Source organism: Amia ocellicauda, chromosome 7 (assembly GCF_036373705.1).
Source record: "Amia ocellicauda isolate fAmiCal2 chromosome 7, fAmiCal2.hap1, whole genome shotgun sequence".
NCBI classification, from domain to species: Eukaryota; Metazoa; Chordata; class Actinopteri; order Amiiformes; family Amiidae; genus Amia; species Amia ocellicauda.
This window is the reverse complement of record NC_089856.1, coordinates 1,541,546-1,566,263: the sequence shown is the minus strand read 5'-3', so window position 1 is coordinate 1,566,263 and position 24,718 is coordinate 1,541,546. Positions and strand designations below refer to the sequence as shown.

Genomic DNA, 24,718 nt, shown 5'->3' with positions numbered 1-24,718 from the left:
GGAGCTTTTCCAGATCAGCAGGGACACACGCACCCGGGGACACAAATGGAAATTGGGCTACAAGGCATTCAAGACAGAAAACAGGAGACACTTATTCACACAGAGAGGCGTCACAATCTGAACAAAGTCCCCAGCGATGTGGCTGAAGAGACAATTTGTGAACATTCAAAAACAGACTGGATAGGATCCTTGATCACTTAGTTATTAATGGACACCAAACGAGCACGATGGGGCGAATGGGCTCCTCTCGATTGGACACGGTCTTGTGTTCTTATGTATCAGAAACAGTAAAAGGGAGATTAGAGCACAGGTTGAGAAACTACAGTTCCTGTAATACCTCAGCCGATCAGTGGTATTTATGTATTGTATCTCAATGAGGTTCACGGCCGCTTCTCTGCGTTTTCTCGTTGTGTTTTTAAGACAGCAGCTCCATCACGGTGGAGTGGCGCGCGCAGCTCAGAGGCCCTTTCTATAAAAAGGACAGCGAGTGCCAGAGAAACGCCCCGGGGGCACGTTTTCATCTTAAGATAATGAATTATATTCCGTGACATTTTTTCCTCCCTTGTTTTTAATAACAAAATGCAATTACGGCCAGGGAAGACGCTCGATTTCCCTCGCGGTGCCAACGCGGTGCGACACCCCCATCTCGCCTCCCCAGCGGAGACGTGCGCCAGGACAGTAAGTGACATAATTAGGCTTTTTGTTTGGTTTGTTAGTTTTGTTTTGGAAACTAGAAACAAGAGAAGCGTTTCTCCTGAATTTCTGCTTGATTTCTGTGTGGCGTCATCAGTTTTGTCCATCCCTTGTCCCCCCAAATCTACAGCTGTAATTCACACATGATGCCCGCCTGATACGAATAAATAAACCCACACGAGCGGATATTCTGGCACACAGAGACGCCTACAGACACGGGTACCGATTAACAGATCAACTGGATCTCAGTCTGATCACGACCGGAAAAACTGAGAGAAACAGAGGAGAGGTCAGAGGAAAACACAGACGGACGGAAAGGAGCTGCCCAGGACGGCCGCCCGGTCGCCCACGTCAGTGTGAAACATCAGGAAGCATGGGGCCGACGTGACTGATGGCCATCTAGGGACCGCGCCAGGCAGGGAGCCAGCGGAAAAGCCCGGCTCCTGGGGTGGCATGGACAGATGGCACCACCGTCCCAATTAGTGAGAACCGGCAGAGCGGTGCTGAGGCTGAGCGGCTCCTGGCTGTGCTGGGCCTGCGTCAGTAACCCCCCGCCTCCTCTCCTCAGCAACCTTCTCTCCCTCTCTCTTACACACACACACACACACATACCCCTTTCTCTCCCTCTATCTCTCCCTCTCTCCCTCTCTCTCTCTCTCTCACTGTTCTGCCAGCTTCAGTACCCACAACATCTCCCACCTGCACCGTGTCTACACGTGGTCAGACCAGTGACGGGGGTCCTCCGTCTGCCGGTCAGGTGCAGTTGGCGTCTCACACTAACGGGATGGGGATGCCCGCCGGCCCTCGACAGCTTAGGCGCGGATTGAATGAACAAATAAATAAATAAATAAACAAATGAGCGAGTATAACATTCACAGTTGGGACTGAGTTTGTGCAAAATCCTATTTTAATGACTCCGCCGGCGGCCATCTCTGCCTCCGTCTCTGCCGATTACGCTGAAGGAGACGAGGGATGCTCAGAGCCCTGCAGGGGATCACCCTCCCACCCCGTGCACAGACCCCAGGCCACTGAAAACCAATGTCTGTGTAAACGTAGACACAAAATACTACTACTGATAGTAATACCCGTCACCATCATCTCAAAGACCTCCACCCCGGTGCTGATGATGTCATCGCAGGGCTCGTTAGGGGCGGCTGTGCTATTAGAATACGATCAGACTCTCCCATCGTGCACCTGTCTTCATCGCCAGATCATTCGTGTTTATAAGCCACAGGACTGAGCTGGGCTTTAGTAACAGCGGAGTAGAGAGCCGGGCCGGACACGCCGTCTACACACACAGCAGGAGAAACACTGCGCTTGGGGCTGAACCGTGGGGGGGGCAGTAATAGTAGTAGTAGCAGTAGAAGCAGTAATAGTAGTAGTAGTAATAGTAGTAGAAGCAGTAATAGCAGCAATAGCAGTAGTAGTAATAGTAGTAGAAGCAGTAAAAGTGGTAGAAGTAGTAGTAGTAGCAGTAATAGTACTAGTAGCAATAGCAGTAGTAGTAGTAGAAGCAGTAATAGTGGTGGTAGTAGTAGTAGTAGTAATAGTAGTAGTAGCAATAGTAGTAGTAGTAGCAATCATAGTAGCAGTAATAGTAGTAGAAGCAGAAATAGTAGTAGTAGTAGTAGTAGCAGTAGAAGCAGTAATAGTACTAGTAGCAATAGCAGTAGTAGTAATAGTATCAATAGCAGTAATAGTAGTAGAAGCAGAAATAGTAGTAGTAGTAGTAGTAGTAGTAGTAGTAGCAGTAGAAGCAGTAATAGTAGTAGTAGTAGTAGTAATCTCACGAAGCTCACAAGCCCCCGCTTCTTCACAACCCTGAGCCAGCGGTGCAGCTGTGGAGCCGCCCGGTGGGCAACGTGGGAACTGCAGGTGTGAGAGTCGCCGGGCTCGACTGGAGGGGCAACACGGGGGACTCAGACTGTTTTATTTCCCGCGGGGTGGGGGCTCCCTGTGTGAACATCTCCCCACGCTGTTTACAAACACATCCACTCAGTACTGCACTGGATGATACCTGAACCTCTTTCATACTAAAAATAGAACAACACAACATCACTCTCCTCCTCCGGTGATGTGATGCAATTTGCCCGTAAATGCGCAGGGTCTCCGCTCTGGCCCCTGCGGCTGCCACACTACGAGCACTCTGCAATCACAGCCCCGTCCCCCTCCCGGCTAGAGCTTTCAAATCATTCACCGCCGCCATCAGCGCCACCGCAGCACTTCAGCCCCGGGGGGCCACAGAGCCCCTCACCGGCCTCAGCTCCAAATGTGTGTTGGTCTTATCAGGTCAGCAATCTCCCAAAACAAGACAGAAAAGCATGCGAGAAACAGCTGCCCCCCCCCAGGTCTGTCCATTAGAGAAGCTGGCTCGTCTCTCCACGGTTTGTCAAAAGGACGCCTTTGAGTTCAGTGATTTAAACGAACACTTTCAGCTCCATCTGACGGCTGATTCCTGTTCAGCTTTTTATTTCCCAGAGTCCTCTTTGTGCCCAGTGGAAACCTGCAAGTTCAATTTTAATGTATTCAGTGTATGGCTCCTCATGTTATTTAACATCACACATATAGGAAAAAATACATCATGATGTTATTATTAGAGATGCCTAAAAATCCAGCCATTCCAAGTTTGTGTTTATAATTAAACTCACAATTGATCACAGTTAGTATCTTCTCCAGGTCTGATCATATGATGAACCTTTAAACCAGTGGTTCTGGGGACACCCTGTCCTGATGCGGTTCAGCTCTCAATTTCTTCATCACTAGGAGGGTACTTAATTGAACCCTAATTTAATTAATAATTTGCCTAATTTGAGACTTTAAACGATGTTAAACAGTTGTAGAGTTCATGTTCAGTGTGAAACTGTACATGGAGTTTGAAATCTCCAACTTTTTATAAGCGACATGATTTAAAAAGCCACATTAGCAAATTAGTTCAACTGAGGGTGAAATGAAGTGGCTGAGAGCTCGGCGGGAACACAAAACAGTGACTGAGACCCAGTGCTTTAAATCCACCTGACTCTGCATCGCCCGTGTGTACCAGCGGAGGGCAGCAGAGCGCCGTGAAGCTCAGAGAAATGAAATGAGCACGGCAGCCGCTATAATTCACAGGATAAACTTGTCATCGTCAACCTGCGCTACTGAAAGCCTCACGATACAGGGTGTCTCTGTCACACAGGGTTGCGCTGATGCAATTTCCCCGTGTGAGGAACTGTGAGACACGGCTACGCATGATTAAAAACACCAGAGTGGCCCCTGAGTGGCACGGGGCCGTACATCACCCTGCGCTGCTGCACTGCCCGAGTCTCTGGGAACGGATGGTGATTGACCCTGGGGTAATCAGCACTGTGACAGAGCCAATATACATCAAAATTATGTGTGGGGGAGAGAGAGAGACATGATGATCACTCTTCTGAAGATCGAGTCTTCTGTGTGACTGTGAGTCTCTTAATAATCCTTAATTGTCACAAAGAGAGCAGTTAGTCTGTGAAGAGAGAGAGAGAGAGAGACGTGGAGAGCGAGAGGAGCATTAGTGACAGTGATGGGTCCCCTCGGAGTCGGGTTTCTGCTTCCTAATTGACCGTGGCTCTCCAGCTGCCCCCGGTCTGCTGGCTGGCATCGCCCGGCTCGTACAGACCCTCATTAGTAGTGTCGTACTGTCTATGCGAGGAGTGTGACTTCACCCCTCTAACCCTGCACATCAGTCTAAACTCTCTCTCCCCGTGACCAGAGCGCCTCGTCCCCCCGAGGTGTTGGGACCCTCAGCTGTGTTTCTGCAGGGGCTGCGGTTCGCCGCCGTGGCTAGGTCGAAAGTCATCGAATCACAGGCCAATTTCTGCGGCTGCAAGAAGGGAAGGACAACAGAACCACACAGAACCCACAGACTTCTCGGCAGCCGGGCAAGAAGAGTCAAACACAGCCCGCCAGTCCTGCGATCAGACCCATCAAGGAGCTGAGCACCGGGCTGAAACAATCCAGAAGACACCACCCACCACCACCCCCTGGTTTAGAGGAATGCTTGTCGAGAACAAGCACTGAAGGATCGGCTTGGGTGTCGATGGGATTTAAACAGGAATGGAGATGAAGCTAGAAGTGGCTTTCGGCTATTTCTGAGTAATATCTGGGAGGTTTAAGCAGTTATGTAAATGTCCAGTTGTGTGTTTCTCCTGGTTTACAACCAGGCTTGGATCCCTGCTGTAACTTCTTTTCTTTCCCCTGCTGGAATTTATCGTCAGAGGGCAAAGGGAAGCAGAGTTGGCATCGCTGTGAGAGGTCCACGCTCAGCCAGGAATGGGCGGGAGGAACCCCGACTGCCGTAATGCGTTTGGACACGTGCATTACTGTACAGCCGGCGCGACCAATACCCTCTGCACGGCCAGAGGACTGGAGCGGGAGCGCAAACGCACGCAGGGCTGTGGGCCTTTCCCAGCCGCCCCCTGTGCCCCTGGGAGCGAGATCACACACCCGCTCTGATGATGTCACAGGCAGCAGTTCTCTCGCAGCTATCTCCCCCCGAACTCAAGCGCGCTCCGCTGTTTTCACTCCGAACACCATTGCCCCCCCACAACAGACTGGCAGCATGGCGACTGATGCCAAGTAAGAGCCGCTGACCTTCAGTGGCGGCGGCCGGATTACCACGCAGAGAAAGCAGAACGTGGAGATTTGAACCGAAGCACACGGGTATAGGAGAGTGGTAAGACACATTGAAAATACAGCCACAAGCAGCATTGTGGGGCGCTACATTGCTAGTATAAACATAACAATAAAAACGAATCTGTGAATTAAAATGAGTCTAAATATATACCAGTGACTGTAGGTGTAATTTGATTTGCTCAGGGTGGCCATCTTGTTTTATGAACCACCTCGATAGAGGACCCAGCTAAGGTCATGTGTGCAAAATGTAGCTTCACTCTGCCTACAGTTTCAGAGAAGAAGATAATTCAATATTTTTGATCAACTGCCAAACCATCTGACTGATCGGCTTGTCTTGAACAAATCTGAATATAGGTCATGACATGCTTCAGCTTCATGCACCAAGTGTCACATCTGTCCCATTAGCGGTTTCCGTGAAGAAGATGTTTGAATATTGTCTAATAATGGTCACTCAATCCAATATTGGCACCTCACCATATGGCATATGACCTCCATTTTTCTTGAGGGACAACCTGCTATAGGTATCTACCACCTTATCCAGTAGATTTCATTTTATGGTCATTTGAAATATATGGTGGAATAATAATAATAATCTGACCAATTATAAGAGGTGGTCCAGGATTCCTATAGGCACAGAGTTGGCCAAGCCACTTTAAAGATGGTGTGCCGTGAAGTTTGAGTGCAGGGTCTGTCCCGATCATGCATGAATGCCTATATATCTTTAAACATACACATACAGACGGATGACAAATTAAAAGAAAGCCCTGAATAAATGAGTGGAGGAACATAACGAATGCAGACGCCTCCAAACAGGTGCACTGCATGATACAATTAAGCAATTAACATCCTATCATGCTCTGTGCATGTATACAAATGCTGAGCAGACCCAGTTGACCTCCATTTTGGATCAAGATGGCAAGAGGAGAGTTCAGTGGCGCACTGGTCTACAGAGATGTTGAAAAGTGATCTGGTCAGATGAGTCATCCTTCACCATATTCTCAAAGTGGGCGAGTGCGTGTGTGGGACACCAAGAGAACGGGACAGGCCTGACTGCTGGACCCCTACAGTGAGGGGGTCCGGAGGCTCTGTTACGCTGTGGGAGGCATTTTCCTGGCATGGTTTGGGTCCACTTGCCCCCTTAGAGGGAAGGGTCACTGCAATCATGACACAGTTATTCTGAGTGATCTCCTTTATCCTATGGTGACACATTTCTGTCCTGATGGGAGTGTCTCTTCCAGGATGACAATGCCCATCCACAGGGCACGAGGGTCACTGAATGGTGTGATGAGTGTGAAAATGATGTGACTCATATGCTCTGGCCTTCACAGTCACCAGATCTCAGCCCAGATGAACACCTATGGGAGATTCTGGACCGACAGTAACTCTCCACCACCATCATCAAAACCCCAAATGAGGGAATATCTTTAGGAAGAATGGTGTCCATCCCTCCAGTAGAGTCCAGAGACTCGTAGAATCTGTGCCAAGAGCAGTGAAGCTGTTCTGGGGCTCGTGCTGCCCAACACCTCACTGAGACACTGTATGTGGGTTTTCCTTTAATTTGTCACCCGTCTGTATATATAAATGTATATATCATTATATACTCTGGACCGGCTCTCTATATCCTCTCAAAGCTCTGCTCTCTTTAAGGCAGAAAACCAAGGCTGGAAATGTCAACACCTCCCGCCACTGTGCTGGTCAATGAGTCCCAGTCTGCCCCCCTCCCTCTCCCTCTCCCTCTCCCTCTCTCTCTCTCTCTCTCTCTCTCTCTCTCTCTGCGCTAGGCAACCGAGGATCCTGGCTGAGCGGGGAGAGTTCCTTGGTTCCTATGGCAACAGCTCGGGGGCCGTGTGATAATGAGTGTGAGCTGGAGCCGGAGCCGGAGCTGTGATTTACTGTCTGTTTCTCAAGGGCTTCCCGACAGATTTAGTCAGGACCCACAGTGTGGCGACGGGAGGAGAAACCGCGCTCCTCACACTCTCCCCCCCGACCCCCCAGCCCAGGCTCCCTGTCAGAGGGGGCTGTGAAACTGGAAGAGAGATGGAGGAGGTATGGGGGGGGGGCAGGAGGCAAACGCTTCACTTTATCTAGCAGATAGGAGAGGCAGGAAATGACTTTTCGTGAAGGTCACCGCGTGGTGCTTGCTTATCTGTCCGGCAATTATCCGACAGAAAAAAAGAAGAGAAAAAACAGCCGGAGATGTGTTTGAGCGCGGCGGAGAAGCAGCGGAAAAAAAATAAAGGAAAACGGGCAGAGCCAGAACGAGGGTTCCTGAGGATTGTTTAGGGAGGGGAGGAGTTCCTGTTGGTCTGTTGTTTTCCATGGGAGGAATATCGCAAAACTGACCGCTGAGTTTGTACGAACTCTTTTGTGTCTGTTCGATTGTCTTTTAAGTCAATGTTGAATTTCCCACCACAGCCTGTAATCGTACACGTGTGCCCCAACACAGAGGTGCCTAAACTCCAGGCCTACAGGGGCCACATACGGCAGATTTTTACTTATGCGATAAACAAATGCGATCTTAATAATTGCGATCAAAACAGATGAGTTTGTTTTTTCTCTTCTGTCGACCATAACGTAACAATGTGTCCGAACTCCTTCACTCCTCACTGCGGCCGGGATGAATCCTCGTGCGTCAGTGAATCACGGTACTCTCAGTACACTACAATACATCCCTGTATCATGCACCGCAATACTTTAAAATTCAACACAACTTTTTTTAAATCATGAGAAATATTATTATTTTAATATATTTTGAAAAGTGGAAACACCACTCCCTTCTGATGTGGGCTTCCTTCCTTGTAAATAATGTAACGGTTATTGATTAGATATCACAAGTTCATGCTGAGTAAATATATAGTTCGGCATCACGTGCTCATTGAAACGGAGGACAGTCTGTTTTTTCTTTTCTAGAAATGTTGTGAGCAAAATTGTTATCAAAGCTAAAACTGATACCCAGAGAATTAGTCGCTTTGGGTTTAAATTCAAAGTCGTGGTACACAACTTTGTGATGAATAAATATGACTGATGTCGAATTAAATCTGTGTCTATAAATTAAATGTATTTTAATCCATATTTAAAGCAGAGGAGAGTTTTTCATCAATATCGTGATGCATATTGTATTGTGATTTTTGTGTATCACCTCACCCCTTCTCCTTACATATTCAAGGTGCAATTCTGCTGTAAAATCCTATATATTCCTGCAGTCTAGTATTGCACGTGTGTGAATTGCTGTCACGCGTGTTAGAGACCCAAAAGCAAATGATTTAAAAGTGAACTGTAAACTTGGTGACCCTATACCCCTGCAGTCAGTCTGTTCAGAGTGTTTTCTCGATCCATCCTTGTTAAAAAATTCACCTGAGGCTAACTTCCTCAGCTGCTGCAAAGTAATAATCATGTACTTGTGAGAGCCTGCTCTTGATCTGAGAGAAACCCGCCGTGAACCCGGTCCTGGGAGTGAAGCCCAGGCCGCAGTGCCGCTCCGACGCTGTTGGTGGCAGCAGCGCTCTACTCTGCCTCCGGGCCGGGAGAGCAGCGCCGCGCTGGAGTCGGGTTGTGAGAGATAACGGGGGCCTGTGAGAGCCAAAATAAAGCTGCCGGCCGGCCGCTCTGTGTGTCCGTGCTGCTCTGTTCCTGTCTCGGGTCAGATGAGCCTTTAACCCGAACTCTCTGTGCTGCTTATGCTGTGATACTACTCGATGTACTCCCTGTCAGCGCACTAACCCTTATTTTGTCTTCTGTTTTGCATACCGGAGTAACTTTCTGGCATACATCTCTGATCAAACTACTCCACACTAAGAGCATAACGCAACAGGACTTTTTTGAAGGGTAGAAATATGGATATTTCCCAAATAAATTAATAATAATAGTAAAATAAACATGTAAAACTAAAAAAAGGTAACCTGTTCATAACCTGTTTTTTTGTATCTATCAATTTATCTACACATAGTCTTAATAACACAGTAACTTGTGTTGATTTCAATGTGTAAACTCTGTGAAGGGCGCCATACCAAATTGAACGGATTGTTGCCATTGCAATAATTTCTGAGAACCCCCGACCCCAAAAACAGAACAAAAAATCCATGACTTTTCCTTGATCGTTAAAATCTAGTGTCACATGTCAGCAACATGGGCTTCGGTCAGCCCTCAGTCCCTTTTCGTTTGAGTGCCGTGTCAGTTACCCCTCACAAGGGATAATCAGGACCAGGAGTTCCACGGCCAGAGTTTACAGACCCCCAGCGTAATAGGAGCCAGCGAGCGGTATTTTGGCCGGTAGCCCTGTGGAGATGGCAGCTCTCAGTGACAGCGCAGCGCTCTGTGGGCCGGGCGCCTGGCTTTAGAGGCCAGTTACAGGACGATTACACCGCCCTGCGCCGGCGTCTAGCAAGCAGTTCCCCGGCGATCCTGCCACTGCCTGCGTCTGTTCTGTCGTTGTTTTTTTACAGAGCTGGCATGGACACACGCTGCCACGGCCGGGGCAATTAGAACCTCACACACGACACTGGCACGACTAATTGGCTGGCACCTCCTCAAGGACGGCATGCTGGGAAACACAGTCATCGACAAGGGAAAAATCAATTTTCCATCAGTTTGCTGCAAAAACGTTTTTTTTAATTATGGGTTGCTTTTAACTCCTGTAATATCTCAAGTTCAGGAGGTCTCTCTCTCTCTCTCTCTCTCTCTCTCTCTCTCTCTCTCTCTCTCTGTCCCCCCCCCTCGCTCAGATAGCAGCTGGGTTGTGATAACGGCAGCCCAATTAAGACGCATCAGATAAGAATCGTGGCCTGTGAAAGACTGTCCTTGCACCATTTGTACGAGTCAATAAATGAGGGAGAGAGAGAGAGAGAGAGAGAGAGAGAGATTGGCGTGTCCGGCAGAATAGCAGAGCGCAAGTGACTAGTTTGTCACACGGGTCCCCAGAACTCACCAAAAACTGAAAAAGGCCGAAAGTCACATTGTGATCCACGGTAGATTGAGCAGACAGCACTGTAATGAAATGGCAATAGTATACAGTCTCTTCAAAGTAACAGTGGCTTCAAACAACTGTATGCTATGATCCCTCCATCCCTCCATTTTTAATGTCTGTTTCATCCACAGTATGCCAGATCCCAGCCCGGCAAGCGGCATGGCACACCCTGGGTGGGACACCAGTCTATCAGCTACGATGTGTAACAGAAATACAGTGATCTCATATTATCATTATCATCAACTCATTTAGTTTTTAGATGGAGGCAACATCCATCTCTCAATCTCTCTCTCCTTCCCTCTCTCTCTTAGTCTGACGCCCTATCATTCTTAACGTACACGTGTGTGCATGTGCCGGAGCGCACGTACCCCGTGTGCCTCCACTCGATCAATACAGCCCACAGAACCGGCTCCCGCTTCCTGCAGCTGTGCATTTCGCCTCCTCTCTCTATTAAAATCATACTCCGAGCTGGGAGGGAAATAATGCGCCCGTTTCAACGAGGCACACTGTCTCCTAAGCAACCGACGCGCCTCGCGGTGCCGAGAGGACGCTTAATGAAAAGAACCTTTTAGTCACCGCGCCGGTCTCCACGAGGGGTCTTTATCGGTGCTCCGGATGTCTGGCCGCGCTCGGGATGCTAATGGTTTGGCGATGACGCGGCCGCGGCTGGAAAAGGTGCGGACTCACGCTGGACACCGCTGGGCCGAGACACCCTCCCCTCGTTGAGCTCTTCTCAGGGGTCTCTTGGTCTCTCTGCTTAACTTGCTTTTACAAACTGACTTGCCGTAATGAATCAGGGACTAAGAGGAAATTGCTGTTATAAGACCCCATGCCGTTTAGTATAGTTTATCAGGGATGCAGAGACTGTTTCTCTGCTTAAATCACCTCCGGAGAGTTCATTTTATGAACCAGGTGACTGTTTTGAGTAGTTTATGAGAGACTCTCAGCTGGTTTCTGTGGTGTAAGATTAAATTGTGGTGAAAAGGATGTGTTGTTTTTGGCGCTTCTTGCTGTGTTCGGAAAACAGCAGCAGAGTAGGGAACATCAGATGGGCTGCTTACACCAGTGTGATCCCCCTGAAGTTTGATCTGGTCTGATCTCAAATTCTAAGCAAGCCTGGTCAGCACCTGAACAGGTGAGTTGAAAGGAAGGTCAGGTCTGTACAGTGCATACAGTGGCATTGGTGGAGCTGTAGGGGGTAAAGTTTCCTCTGCAGTATAAACTTCCAGAAGCAGTGCCCGGTACAAAGACAGGAGATACTGCTGTCGGAGGGGCAGTCCTCTGGCTGAAGCATTAAACAGAGGTCCAGTGGTCGATAAACCTCCCCGAGGCAATTTAGTTTTTCCCGATAGGGCAAACCAGTCACAAGCAAGCCTAAACTCTGGGCTGCCTGAAGCCCCCGTTGCTCAGTCTCCTCTCTCTCTCGCTCGGAAAAGAGACATTGATCCTGCTTCAGTAAAGATGCAATTAACCGCATCAATAAAAAAATAAAAAACTGGTCAAGTCACTGCAATCAGCCCTCCCTGCCCCCCGCCCCCCTGACCCCCGGTCCCTATTAGTGTGAGCCCTCTCTCCTTGCGTGTGACCGCCCAATGCTTTAATAATACAGCACTCTTCATAATTACCCAGTTCTCCCCTCCTCCAGGCCATCCCCAGTGATTATAAATCTATAAACAGCCTCTTCTCTCCCTGCACAAATAAATCTCTCTATATACACTCACCTAAAGGATTATTAGGAACACCATACTAATACTGTGTTTGACCCCCTTTCGCCTTCAGAACTGCCTTAATTCTACGTGGCATTGATTCAACAAGGTGCTGAAAGCATTCTTTAGAAATGTTGTCCCATATTGATAGGATAGCATCTTACAGTTGATGGAGATTTGTGGGATGCACATCCAGGGCACGAAGCTCCCGTTCCACCACATCCCAAAGATGCTCTATTGGGTTGAGATCTGGTGACTGTGGGGGCCAGTTTAGTACAGGGAACTCATTGTCATGTTCAAGGAACCAATTTGAAATGATTGGACCTTTGTGACATGGTGCATTATCCTGCTGGAAGTAGCCATCAGAGGATGGGTACATGGTGGTCATAAAGGGATGGACATGGTCAGAAACAATGCTCAGGTAGGCCGTGGCATTTAAACGATGCCCAATTGGCACTAAGGGGCTTAAAGTGTGCCAAGAAAACATCCCCCACACCATTACACCACCACCACCAGCCTGCACAGTGGTAACAAGGCATGATGGATCCATGTTCTCATTCTGTTTACGCCAAATTCTGACTCTACCATCTGAATGTCTCAACAGAAATCGAGACTCATCAGACCAGGCAACATTTTTCCAGTCTTCAACTGTCCAATTTTGGTGAGCTTGTGCAAATTGTAGCCTCTTTTTCCTATTTGTAGTGGAGATGAGTGGTACCCGGTGGGGTCTTCTGCTGTTGTAGCCCATCCGCCTCAAGGTTGTACGTGTTGTGGCTTCACAAATGCTTTGCTGCATACCTCGGTTGTAACGAGTGGTTATTTCAGTCAAAGTTGCTCTTCTATCAGCTTGAATCAGTCGGCCCATTCTCCTCTGACCTCTAGCATCAACAAGGCATTTTCGCCCACAGGACTGCCGCATACTGGATGTTTTTCCCTTTTCACACCATTCTTTGTAAACCCTAGAAATGGTTGTGCGTGAAAATCCCAGTAACTGAGCAGATTGTGAAATACTCAGACCGGCCCGTCTGGCACCAACAACCATGCCACGCTCAAAATTGCTTAAATCACCTTTCTTTCCCTTTCACACATTCAGTTTGGAGTTCAGGAGATTGTCTTGACCAGGACCACACCCCTAAATGCATTGAAGCAACTGCCATGTGATTGGTTGGTTAGATAATTGCATTAATGAGAAATTGAACAGGTGTTCCTAATAATCCTTTAGGTGAGTGTATATATATATATATATATATATATATATATATATATATATATATATATATATATATACATCTCTTTTGGATGAAGGGATAACACTGACATTAATAGAGAGCACTGATATGGTGAAGCCAAGGGTGGTGCTGTGGGTGGGGGGATAAACAGAAAACCACAGTTCCTATACTCTGCTTTCCTGTGTTGCCTCTACACTGTAGAATCTACAGTGTGAAGAGATCTCACGAAGATCTATTATTATTATTTTTATTTGTGTCATTTAGCTGACACTCTTATCCAGGGTGACTTACATTTGTACCCATTTATACAGCTGGGCATTTTACTGGAGCAATCTAAGTGAAGTACCTTGCTCAGGGGTACAACAGCACTGCCCACCCAGGATTTGAATCCACAACCTTCCAGTCATGAGCCCTAACCACTACTCCACAGCGCTGCTTTCTGAACTATAAAGCTTGAGTTCTGTAATGCACAGGGGGGAACTGCACTCAAGCTTGGGTCTAGCACTTTCACCCATCCATCCATCCATCTCCAGCCATGGCCAACGGGAAGACTGTCTTCCCATCACTGAGGGACTGGGCCGTGATCCCCCGTGCCGGCCAGACAGGTCGGTGAGGGTCTGGAAGCAGGCAGGGAATGCGAACACTGGTGTTGTCAGCGCTGTGCTCCAACCAGCGGCGCCTGCCTGCTCCACCGAGGCTAGGACCTAGATCAGGACAGGTCAACGTTTCCTGCCAGATGATTCCAAGCGTTCTTATTGGTAGAAAGGCAGGGGAGGGCCAAGACTAATGAGCTGCAGTTCTGATCAGTGTGGGTTTCACAGGGGACACACAATCCCCAGGAGATAAATGCTGGAAACCGAACAATGCCGACCCATGAAGGTCCATCCTTCGGCCAATCCTGTCGCTGCCAAGCACTAGGAGGGACAGATATACACTCACCTAAAGGATTATTAGGAACAGCTGTTCAATTTCTCATTAATGCAATTATCTAACCAACCAATCACATGGCAGTTGCTTCAATGCATTTAGGGGTGTGGTCCTGGTCAAGACAATCTCCTGAACTCCAAACTGAATGTGTGAAAGGGAAAGAAAGGTGATTTAAGCAATTTTGAGCGTGGCATGGTTGTTGGTGCCAGACGGGCCGGTCTGAGTATTTCACAATCTGCTCAGTTACTGGGATTTTCACGCACAACCATTTCTAGGGTTTACAAAGAATGGTGTGAAAAGGGAAAAACATCCAGTATGCGGCAGTCCTGTGGGCGAAAATGCCTTGTTGATGCTAGAGGTCAGAGGAGAATGGGCCGACTGATTCAAGCTGATAGAAGAGCAACTTTGACTGAAATAACCACTCGTTACAACCGAGGTATGCAGCAAAGCATTTGTGAAGCCACAACACGTACAACCTTGAGGCGGATGGGCTACAACAGCAGAAGACCCCACCGGGTACCACTCATCTCCACTACAAATAGGAAAAAGAGGCTACAATTTGCACAAGCTCACCAAAATTGGACAGTTGAAGACTGGAAAAATGTTGCCTGGTCTGATGAGTCTCGATTTCTGTTGAGACATTCAGATGGTAGAGTCAGAATTTGGCGTAAACAGAATGAGAACATGGATCCATCATGCCTTGTTACCACTGTGCAGGCTGGTGGTGGTGGTGTAATGGTGTGGGGGATGTTTTCTTGGCACACTTTAAGCCCCTTAGTGCCAATTGGGCATCGTTTAAATGCCACGGCCTACCTGAGCATTGTTTCTGACCATGTCCATCCCTTTATGACCACCATGTACCCATCCTCTGATGGCTACTTCCAGCAGGATAATGCACCATGTCACAAAGGTCCAATCATTTCAAATTGGTTCCTTGAACATGACAATGAGTTCCCTGTACTAAACTGGCCCCCACAGTCACCAGATCTCAACCCAATAGAGCATCTTTGGGATGTGGTGGAACGGGAGCTTCGTGCCCTGGATGTGCATCCCACAAATCTCCATCAACTGCAAGATGCTATCCTATCAATATGGGCCAACATTTCTAAAGAATGCTTTCAGCACCTTGTTGAATCAATGCCACGTAGAATTAAGGCAGTTCTGAAGGCGAAAGGGGGTCAAACACAGTATTAGTATGGTGTTCCTAATAATCCTTTAGGTGAGTGTATATATATATATATATATATATATATATATGAGAAAGAGAGAGAGAGAGCGAGAGAGAGTGAAAAGGTGCCAGGGTATTTTTCTATTTGATAAACTTGACAATCTTGAAACTCTGCTTCAAACGCAGCTGGGAAATGGGGACTAGAGGGCATACCAGCACAGCGAATGGAGACAGATTGAGAATATAAGATAGGAGGCACTTTATTACAGAGGGAGAGCGGGAGAGGGGGGGAGGTTGAGCTGAATTCATTGTGTTGGTCTATTGCGCTCGCTGCTACAATTGAAATCCTTTGAGACTGGGCTGCACGGATTGCTTGGATCAAACAGAGTGTGGAAACCGGTGCCAGTTTTAGTAGTTTTCCCCAAAATCATTGAGTAGATAAAAACAACAAACAAACAAAACAAAACATGAACCAAGTCCAAGTGTCTGAGCCACCCAACACGCAAGAGGGACTGAAGACTGGACTGAGAGAATGGAGAATGTTTGGAGGACCTGATGGCATTTCTGCAGGGTCCCCAGAGGTCTCTGCTCGGAGGGTACAAGCAGCTCTTCTCATGTTGTTGTTTAATAAAATCTCCCACATCCGTCCAGACCTGGCTAGCTGCTCGAGGTCTGTGATTGCCTTCCTTTGATCTGACGCTCTCATTAACGAGCAACTTGGACTCTTTTATGTAAGAGCTCATATGTAGAGTTCAATTCACAAAAACAAATTCTCTCGACTGATGATTTTTTTAAAGGGCATCGCAGCTCATTGTCAGAAGCTATTAAAACCCGGGCTTTCTTGTTGGTGCACCTGCCCACGTCTTCTTCTTATTATTACCGACTAGTAGCGCTGCAACAGACAGGGGTACGGATGTTTAGAACTGGCGAACTAAAGACTTTTAACGGATCACTGTCACCGTTAACTTACACTTAGAGAGAGAGAGAGAGAGAGAGAGAGAGGGAGAGAGAGAACTAGATCTGCACGAGCGATTGGGAGAAAGAAAGAAAAAGAAAACAGAATTAAATAAAACCTTTCCTCCGAAACAAATGCAGTGGAGTCTGACAATCGAGGGCAGCGGTTTGTTTTACACATTTCTGCCACTTGTAAGACACCATCTTGATTTTGAATCTCCCGTTTAATCGGAGAGAAAGCAAACAATTAAAATCCCTGATAACGAGACTACAGAGAGGGAGAGGAAGAGGGCTAGAGAGAGTGGGGGAATAGTTACTCCTGACCCGGTGCAGTGGTGGGCCGTGTGTTCATGTAGCGAGCATTTGACCACCCAGGAAAGGTGTCTGTAAGACTGTGAGTTAGTGTGTGTTTGCCAGCGCCCTACAGGCCAAGATTACGATAAGCCCCTCATCCTGTTTCCCAACCCTGCGATAGCCTTCTTCCAGGTGTGTGAGGATGAGAGGGATTATACGGGAGACGCCGGTGAGGAAACTGGCTCCGGCTCTTGTTCAGCGTGGCTGTTCTCACCCCAGCAGTGTGAATAAAACATCCCGGGTCCGTGTCGGGCAGCTGGATGTGGCTTTAATGAGTTACTGAAGTGCGGCGTGTGAGCCAGCTTCCTCACCACCCCCTTCCTCTCCCTCGCCTGTTTTCTCTCCTATGTAAATCAGTCAGCAAATGCACCACATAAAAGAATCCAAAACGTCAGCAATATTATATATATATATTGGGGGGGGGGATCACAGCATTGCGGAGTTGCAGTCATTGCTTTGTCTCTCTTTCTCTCCGAGAGATGATATAAGAAGCAGCCCCCTGCTGGCGTCCCACCGCCCCGGGGCAAACTAGCCCTCGTTAGTGCGCATTGTGCCGAGTCTGTACTGATCTCCCGGTCGAGCGCGGCAGGGTTGTGCAGCCGTCCCCGGACGCTTCTCCCCGGTCGGTGTGGTCGGGAATATTAATATGGCACAACAAAAGCTGCTGCCCTCTCTAGATTGCATTGGCGTTGACTTTTGGGACAGAAAAAATGGGGGAGGGAGGCATGCCATTGTGTTTTATCCAGGGAGCGTTTGCTGTGCACAGACCTTGACAGTCACCGAAGATCAGTGAGGTTTATCCCTGTAGCGAGGAGTTTATTCACACAGACGAGTGGAATAGGATTACGGTGAAATGAAATTGCTCGGCCGCACCTTTTATTTTAAAGGGCTTGTTCGATTAGAAGGCATCTCAATTAAAAGTAGTGCTCACGGCCAGCATGTCCTGGGGAAGAGAACTGTCCATTGACCTTTGGTTTCCTGTTGCTAATTGACCTCCTCTCATCAGTGCTGCCAACTCCACAAGAGCAGAAAGTCGCCGGTCAAACCGCCAAAAGTCGCAAAAAGGCGCTATTTAGACATTCGAAAGTCGCCACAAATGTCGCTGCTAATATATTTACTGTATTTTGTTCCCATAAAAGATCAGACCACCTTTAACCAGATACTCGGTCCCGCTGCACGCTCAGTGCTCCGGCGAATTGAATTATAATCCTGCTTTCTCATTGTGCTCGGCCATACTGTAATTTCACGTCGCTGTACACAATACCTCGTCTTTTTTTTTTTTTTTGTTGTTAAGCACGCTGCTGTAATAAATCTTGAATTAAATTGCCCGATCACTTATTTAAAATCAAATCCTGATTCCAGCTTTCTCTCGCAATCAATTCCACCGCCAGCCAAGCCGGCGTGCTGTAACCGGCCGTGAAAATGGGGATTAATCTGAAGGAGAAAAAAAAGGAGATTGGAAAATGGAATTGGAATTGAAAAATAGGAATTGTCCCCAACTCCATCTTATCGGGCTCTTACGAGATTAGCCCCTTGCCAGTCCTCTCTGCGCTAGCAGTTTTCTCACGACAGCTCTCCAGAAACGGTACTGCGTGGTAAGTGCGCGGCAAAGGTACAGGTGTGTCCGGAGCGGATTTATTTTGCATTTCCCGGCATCAGGGCTGCTGAGAGGCCCGGAAAGCAGATGTTAAAAAGGACACTTACAGGTAATGTTTTTTAAATGGAGCATCAATAATACATTTATATAAAAAAAAAAATGTCACCCCGAACAGTGTTTCAATAAGTAATGATGCCCACTTACTGCTTGCCAGGGAGAGGTCAACGATAGGACACTTCATTTTCTGTTAAGTTCAAGGAGCCGTGCAACACCTGAAGTCATGAAAGCAGTACAGAGGGCGAAACCAGCGAAAAGTGAAACTGAATCTAATATATATGGGATTGAAGCTTTTTTAAAACCTTCATTAGTGCAGCATGACGGAAGAGTGGACCGTTTAACACACCCGAATCACATGGCAAGTACAGGTAAGAACAAAACAAGGCTGAATTAATTCGCAACGCACCCTAACAACAGCTTAAGCATTAGTGTTCATAAACGTATTATAAAAATAATGAACACCTGCAACTGAGACCAGTGATCGAGCCGCTATAAGTCCCAACCTACGTGATTATTTTAGTTCTTGCCACATGATTTGTACTAAACTACACGTTACTTGTAATCTTACTGCTCCTCTGCATGGAGGGGGAATTACATCAGGGCTGCACAAGCTTTGGAGCTCAGTGTGCGCTGCCGAATTCCCACCCCTCCTTCCTTCACTCGTCATCAGCACCGCAGAGACCGAGAGAGTCACAGCGGTCGGCGTAGAAGAAAGACGGTTCGATACAAAGACACACTGACCTCTAGTTGTCCTCCTCACTGTGGCCGCTGTGTCTGGGTGGGATTCACACTTATAAACAGCGAGAGGGACAGTCTTCCCTGCATGCACTTCAACAGGTGAATATATGATTCGATTGGGCAGGGGGGGGGAGTGAAGAACGCGCTCAATTTCAGGTGATCTCTGTGTCAGTGAAGACTTGATTGCTGCAATGCGTATATACTCTCTGTTTTGTATTTCTTCTCCTTTCCAATTTCCAGCAAAGTATTCATGTACAGGGGGGGTACTGGAGGAGCCCCTACTCTGCTGTTTTGTGTTCTAAATGATCTCTCAATTACTTAATTAAACCTTAACTGCAGTAACAATTTGCTTTACTTTTGACTTTTTAAATTATGTAACTGATACAAAGTTGGGTCCTTAATAAGATACGTTTCTCATACAATTCTATACTTAACTTAAAACCCCCTACTGTTCAAAATAATGAAAAGGCTCTGATTTAGGAAGTTGTAACTTCAATTAAGGTTCAATTAAGTAACTGAGAGCTCAGTTGGAACAAAAACCAGCAGGGTAGGGGTTCTAGCTGTCTGGCAAAATAAATGCAAATGAGGTAGGGGACACAGGACTGTGGGACACTAAACTGTGTGTGAGAACCTGGTTGACTTCAGAATGAGAATAAAAAATCATATTTGTTTTAAAATTATTGGAACTATTGATAGCGACTCGTTTAGATTCAGACTAATAAGGGTAAGTGTCTTTTTTTAGTCCCGGTGAAGTGGAAGGAGGCTTCCTCTGGTGAAAGTGAACAGGTGAATGACCGGCGCAGACCGGGCAGGGCAGGAAAGGAACTGGAAATAAAAACTCAAAGTAAAGAAAGAAATAAAGCAGAAAAAAGTAAGTCATCTGAGAGTGTAATCCACTTTAGGCCATGCAATAACACAGACACGATCAATGGTCTCCAATAATCAAGAGGACTCATCTCCTACACCGATTGCAGGGTTTACCACCGAGCTAACACAACCCCCAGGCCAACCAGCCCCTCACCACACACACACACACACACACACACACACACACACACACACACACACACACACACACACACACACACACACACACACACACACACACACACACACAGCCCCCCAGTCTGTTTGCCCTCTGTAATTATCTCCTCCATGTTCAGATCATGCCCAGATGGATGAACAGAGGCTGGTGGGGCAGAAACAGGCTGCGCTCGCTGTCTCGAAATGCCAGTTCACGATCCCCGGCGCGCCAGAGCCCGTTGTGCGACCGTGCCGTCCCACATTCTCCCCAGCGTCCGCGTGCCCGGGCACTACTGGCACAGAGCTTTGATATTCGCCCATGATGACGGATGACCTACTTTTACCACCCCTCCCTTTCCTCAGTAAACTTTGAGTAACACCACACTAGGATCCTTACGTAACGGCTTTTCCGCAGGCGACGCAGGCCCGGTTCTCTGGAGCGTTTTGCGATTCTCATGGTCTCGGGCCCGTCCGCAGTCTAAATAACACATGCCTCGGGGGGGTATAACAACTGACATGACGAGTGTCTTATCTGCGTCGAAGCATGTAGTCGGATTAAAGAGATACCTCTAGTAATGAGTCATTTAGTAGAAGCATTTAATCCAGAGGAATTTACAGAAAATATACTGATGTAGCCCTTTTGTGCTTGAACCTGTTTGATGTAGTATTTGTTAATGATTTATTCGTATTTGCATATTTATTTATTAGTATTTTCACCCACACAAGAACATTAAAAATGTAATGGTAAATTGCTACAAGAGACTCAGATGATGGTACAGAAGGAATGGGCTGACAGTTACATGTATGTTGTTTTCAGAGTCATTCAGATGGATTTGGCATTAAAAGGAAGTTAAGTGATCCAATTAGGGTTATTGTTTGGACAGGTTAGGGTGAGAGTCTCTTGTAGTCTTTTGTTAGGGTTAGGGTTGTTTTCCTGCCGAGTTAACTGAATCGGGTGTAGAGGTAGACCTAGCGGGACTCTGTGGAGTTGGCCAGGGCTGGGCTTGTGAAGCAATTAAGCAATTATTATTTTTGCACACAGTAACAGAGCCTTGCTTTCCCCTTACACACTAATTACTAACGCTTTACGTCTTTGGTCTGTTGTTCAGGCTTAAAACGCAGCGGGTAACCAATCGCTGCAATGCGGTGTCCTACAGCGATGAGATGGTCCCATTCGAGAATAACAATTCTGGATATTACCCGTGTGTCAGAGTCATTCATTGACAAAGATTGGGCTGTTTTGTTACGACAGACAAATGCGACAATCATAACATGTGACGCAGGTGCCACGGCTGACCCTGTCACCGCGCTGTGGTGGAGTCCGGGGCTCGAGGGCTGGCCGAGGTGAGGCAGAGGGAAACGGCGTCATGCTCGGAGTGCACTATATTTAGTGGTAGGTAGATGGACTATCGTTACCGCCGCCTCAGTGGCATAAAAGGAATCGACACAGAACTACGGCGCCTCGTCTTCTGTGTGAAAGTCATTGAGCGGGAGGACACTAGCAGAGAGGACTGGCCTCGTGGATCCTGCTGGGGTGCGGTGATCGCCCGTGCCCGAATCTCAGCCCCACCCGTGTGCGTTGCCGCTTATGGGGACGTGGAAACGGATAAGTGAGGCGCTCGATTTGAAACTGGAACGACTTCCCGACACCTCAGCGGCCCCCGAATCCCCGGCGGAGTGATGTCTGAAGAGGCACCGGGGTCAGGGAGGATAATCGCAGCCCTCCGATGGAGACTGCGCTCACGTTTGAAGCTCTGGCATGTTCTCTCTCTCTCTCTCTATCGCTCGCTCTCTCTTTTAACCAACAGTTCTGTCAGCACTCTGTTGCCGCGCGGTGAGAAGTGGGGGGGTGGGAATCAAGCTGCCTTTTACATCATCTTGATTGAAACAAACAGGCCATTCGGGCTGATAGGGAGCTGTCTGATAGCCTGCTTTGTCTTTGCCCTCTTCCCCGCACTGGAACTAAACAACTTGTCTTGAAATATGATCATAACAGATATTTCAGCTCCAGCGACAGGCCACACTACTTATCATGCTTCAAGGTAGAGCGGAGTCGAGTAGGACTCGTGTACAATGGCACCAATTTCTTTTCTCTTTTTTCCTGATTCGTTTTTTCTTTGCCTTTCTAGTTGCTCTCTTTCTTTCTACGCTGTGAAAGCTTTTTTCTCTCTCTCTTTTATAAAATCTGTGGCTGCAAATAAGAGCTGACACCAGGGGGATGAATTTATTCAGAATCTGGGCAATTAAATGAAAACGTGGACGCCGGGCGGAAAAACTCGCAAGGGTTGTGATTATTAGCCGCATTAGGGAAAATTAAATTTGCAGGGAAAATGTGCTGGTTAGGAGTGAACTCGCGCAATTTACTGCTTTGTCTTCATTAACACTAATATGGTTTTTATGATAATTTTGGTTACAACTAATTCTATACTTCTAAGCAGTCTATTAGTGCCTGTGCTTCTGCTTGCCTCAGTCCTTTGTGACCTTTCTACACACACACGCACATGCACACACACACACACACACTCACACACACACATACACATTCACATTCACGCACACACACACACACACACACGCACACAAACACAGACACACACTCACACGCACGCACACACACACACACACACACACACAGACACACACCTGCACACGCACACCCCCGCACACCCCCGCACACACACACACACACACACACACTCATATGCACTCACAAACAAAGCGACAGAATCTAGGTCACGCTCACACTGTGGAGGTCAGGGTAGTCATTTGCTTGCATCACTCCCGCTGGAAGTGTGATTTTTTGACGCACAATGAGAGCAGCGCTGAACCGGCCGTCTGGGCCATCTGCAGGTGGAGCAGAGACAGAAGCAGACAAGGCCAAAAACAGAAATGCCACTTCTAAACAGAGGAGGGAGCCCCATTTTCTGGAGCCTAGGGCTTTGAGTCCAGGCGTCGCTGCGGCTAGGACGGGGTTTGCTGTAACTGCCCCAGATCACCTTCATTTCACTGCTCCAGAGAAATCCCTTTACCTAGCCAGACTGAGCATTGTGTGTTTCATGATTCTGATTATCATTTGAACTCGGACAGTTTCTGGGGTTGCAATGTTCCCCCCCATTTCCCCAACCTTCCCCACAGCGGAAAGGCAGATTACTTGGAGTGGCTGTTCCGAAATTCCTGGCAAAAGAAAAGGGGGGACAATTAATTCGCTTTCAACGCAAAGGAGGCAGAGAAAGGTCTTTTAAAGCCTCCTCGGTCTGTTGCGTGCTGAGTGCTCAGCACACTTCTTCCTTCCAGACCGCGGACAGCAGGAGGGACCTGGAGGAGATTCAGACCTCGCTTGTGTCTCCACAAAGCTGCATCTGTTCATCCTGGACGTGTGAGACTGAAGCGACGGGGTGGACAGGTAATGGGCAGTAACACAGGAGGTTACACTGCCAGTACACAGCCCACAAAACTGTGGATCTTCACAGCCACAGAGAGGGAGAGCAAGAGAGAGGGGAGAGAGAGAAGGAGAGAGAGATGGAGAGAGAGAGAAAGAGCGAGAGAAAGAGTGAGGGAGCGTGAGAGAGAGAGGAAGTGAAAGAGAGAAGGAGAGCAAGAGAGAGAGAGAGGGGAGTGGGAGAGCAAAAGAGGGAAAGAGGGAGCAAGAGAGAGAGAGGGGGAGAGAGAGCTAGACCACTCCTCTTGTCAAACTGGTCAAACTGGGGTACCTCCAAACCCACACCCCCAAATGGATCCTTTATTCTCACCCTGACCCTAATCCTGATTGTTGATCTAATAGCCTGCTTTATTAGCGGACCTCTTACCCTTAGTGTGCACAGACTGCTGGGTATTCTGGGTGATGTTCACGTTGACACGTGCTGCTCTCAGCGGACACGGTGTAAATGATTGGTGGAGATGAAAGGCAACCATTCGGAGATGACCTTCAAAACCGTTTGAATGAAAATCCAGTTTTGGAAAACCGCAAAGTAAACTAAATAAAACAGTGCCGTGCTTCAGGATCAAATGGCTCAGCGTCCATAAGATCTCCATTCACAGCCCTTAAGATGCAGACTTGCTTTCCTTTTTAACAGCAGCATGAAATAAATCAAAGCAAAACAAATAACATAACACAGAACAAAAGCGTAATCAGTTCTCGGGGTCATTTCTCACGCCAGCCCTTCTTGTCAATCTGTGGCTGCGGGGCTCTGCGGACAAGGTTATCCCTGGCCGGCCTGTGTCAGTGTGTGTGTGTGTGTGTGTGTTTGTGGGAAGGAGCTGTCCGTTTGGCCGATGCCCCCTCAACTCTTGGCACACTCCTGGGACAGACCTGTGTGCTGATTGTATTTGGCACTGACTGTATTTACTGCACTTTGTAAAAACTGTGAGTCACTCGGGGTCAGGGCGTTTGCCAAGAAGTAATCAATAATAATAATATCAACAAGAATAATAACGAAACCTGGGGAATGCACGACACCTAATGCTGTGGTACTCATCCCCTTCGAGGTGTGGTGAGCAGACGGGCATCGCTGAAAACAGAAGGGAAGGGTGTGGGAACAAAGTTGAAACCAACAGAAGTAATACAATTTTAAAAAGTGTTTTCTAACCAACCGGAATAGAAACTCCTCGGTGGATCTGAACTGAAATGCAGAGCAATCCAGCGATCTGTGTGCCTCGCGT

At 47.7% G+C, this 24,718-nt stretch overlaps 1 protein-coding gene across 1 annotated transcript in view; it reads right to left on the bottom strand.

The window, feature by feature from the left end:
• olfm2a (olfactomedin 2a) overlaps positions 1-24,718 on the bottom strand; it is a 116,022-nt gene that overhangs the window by 67,298 nt on the left and 24,006 nt on the right. The gene's annotated exons all lie outside the window — the stretch shown is intronic.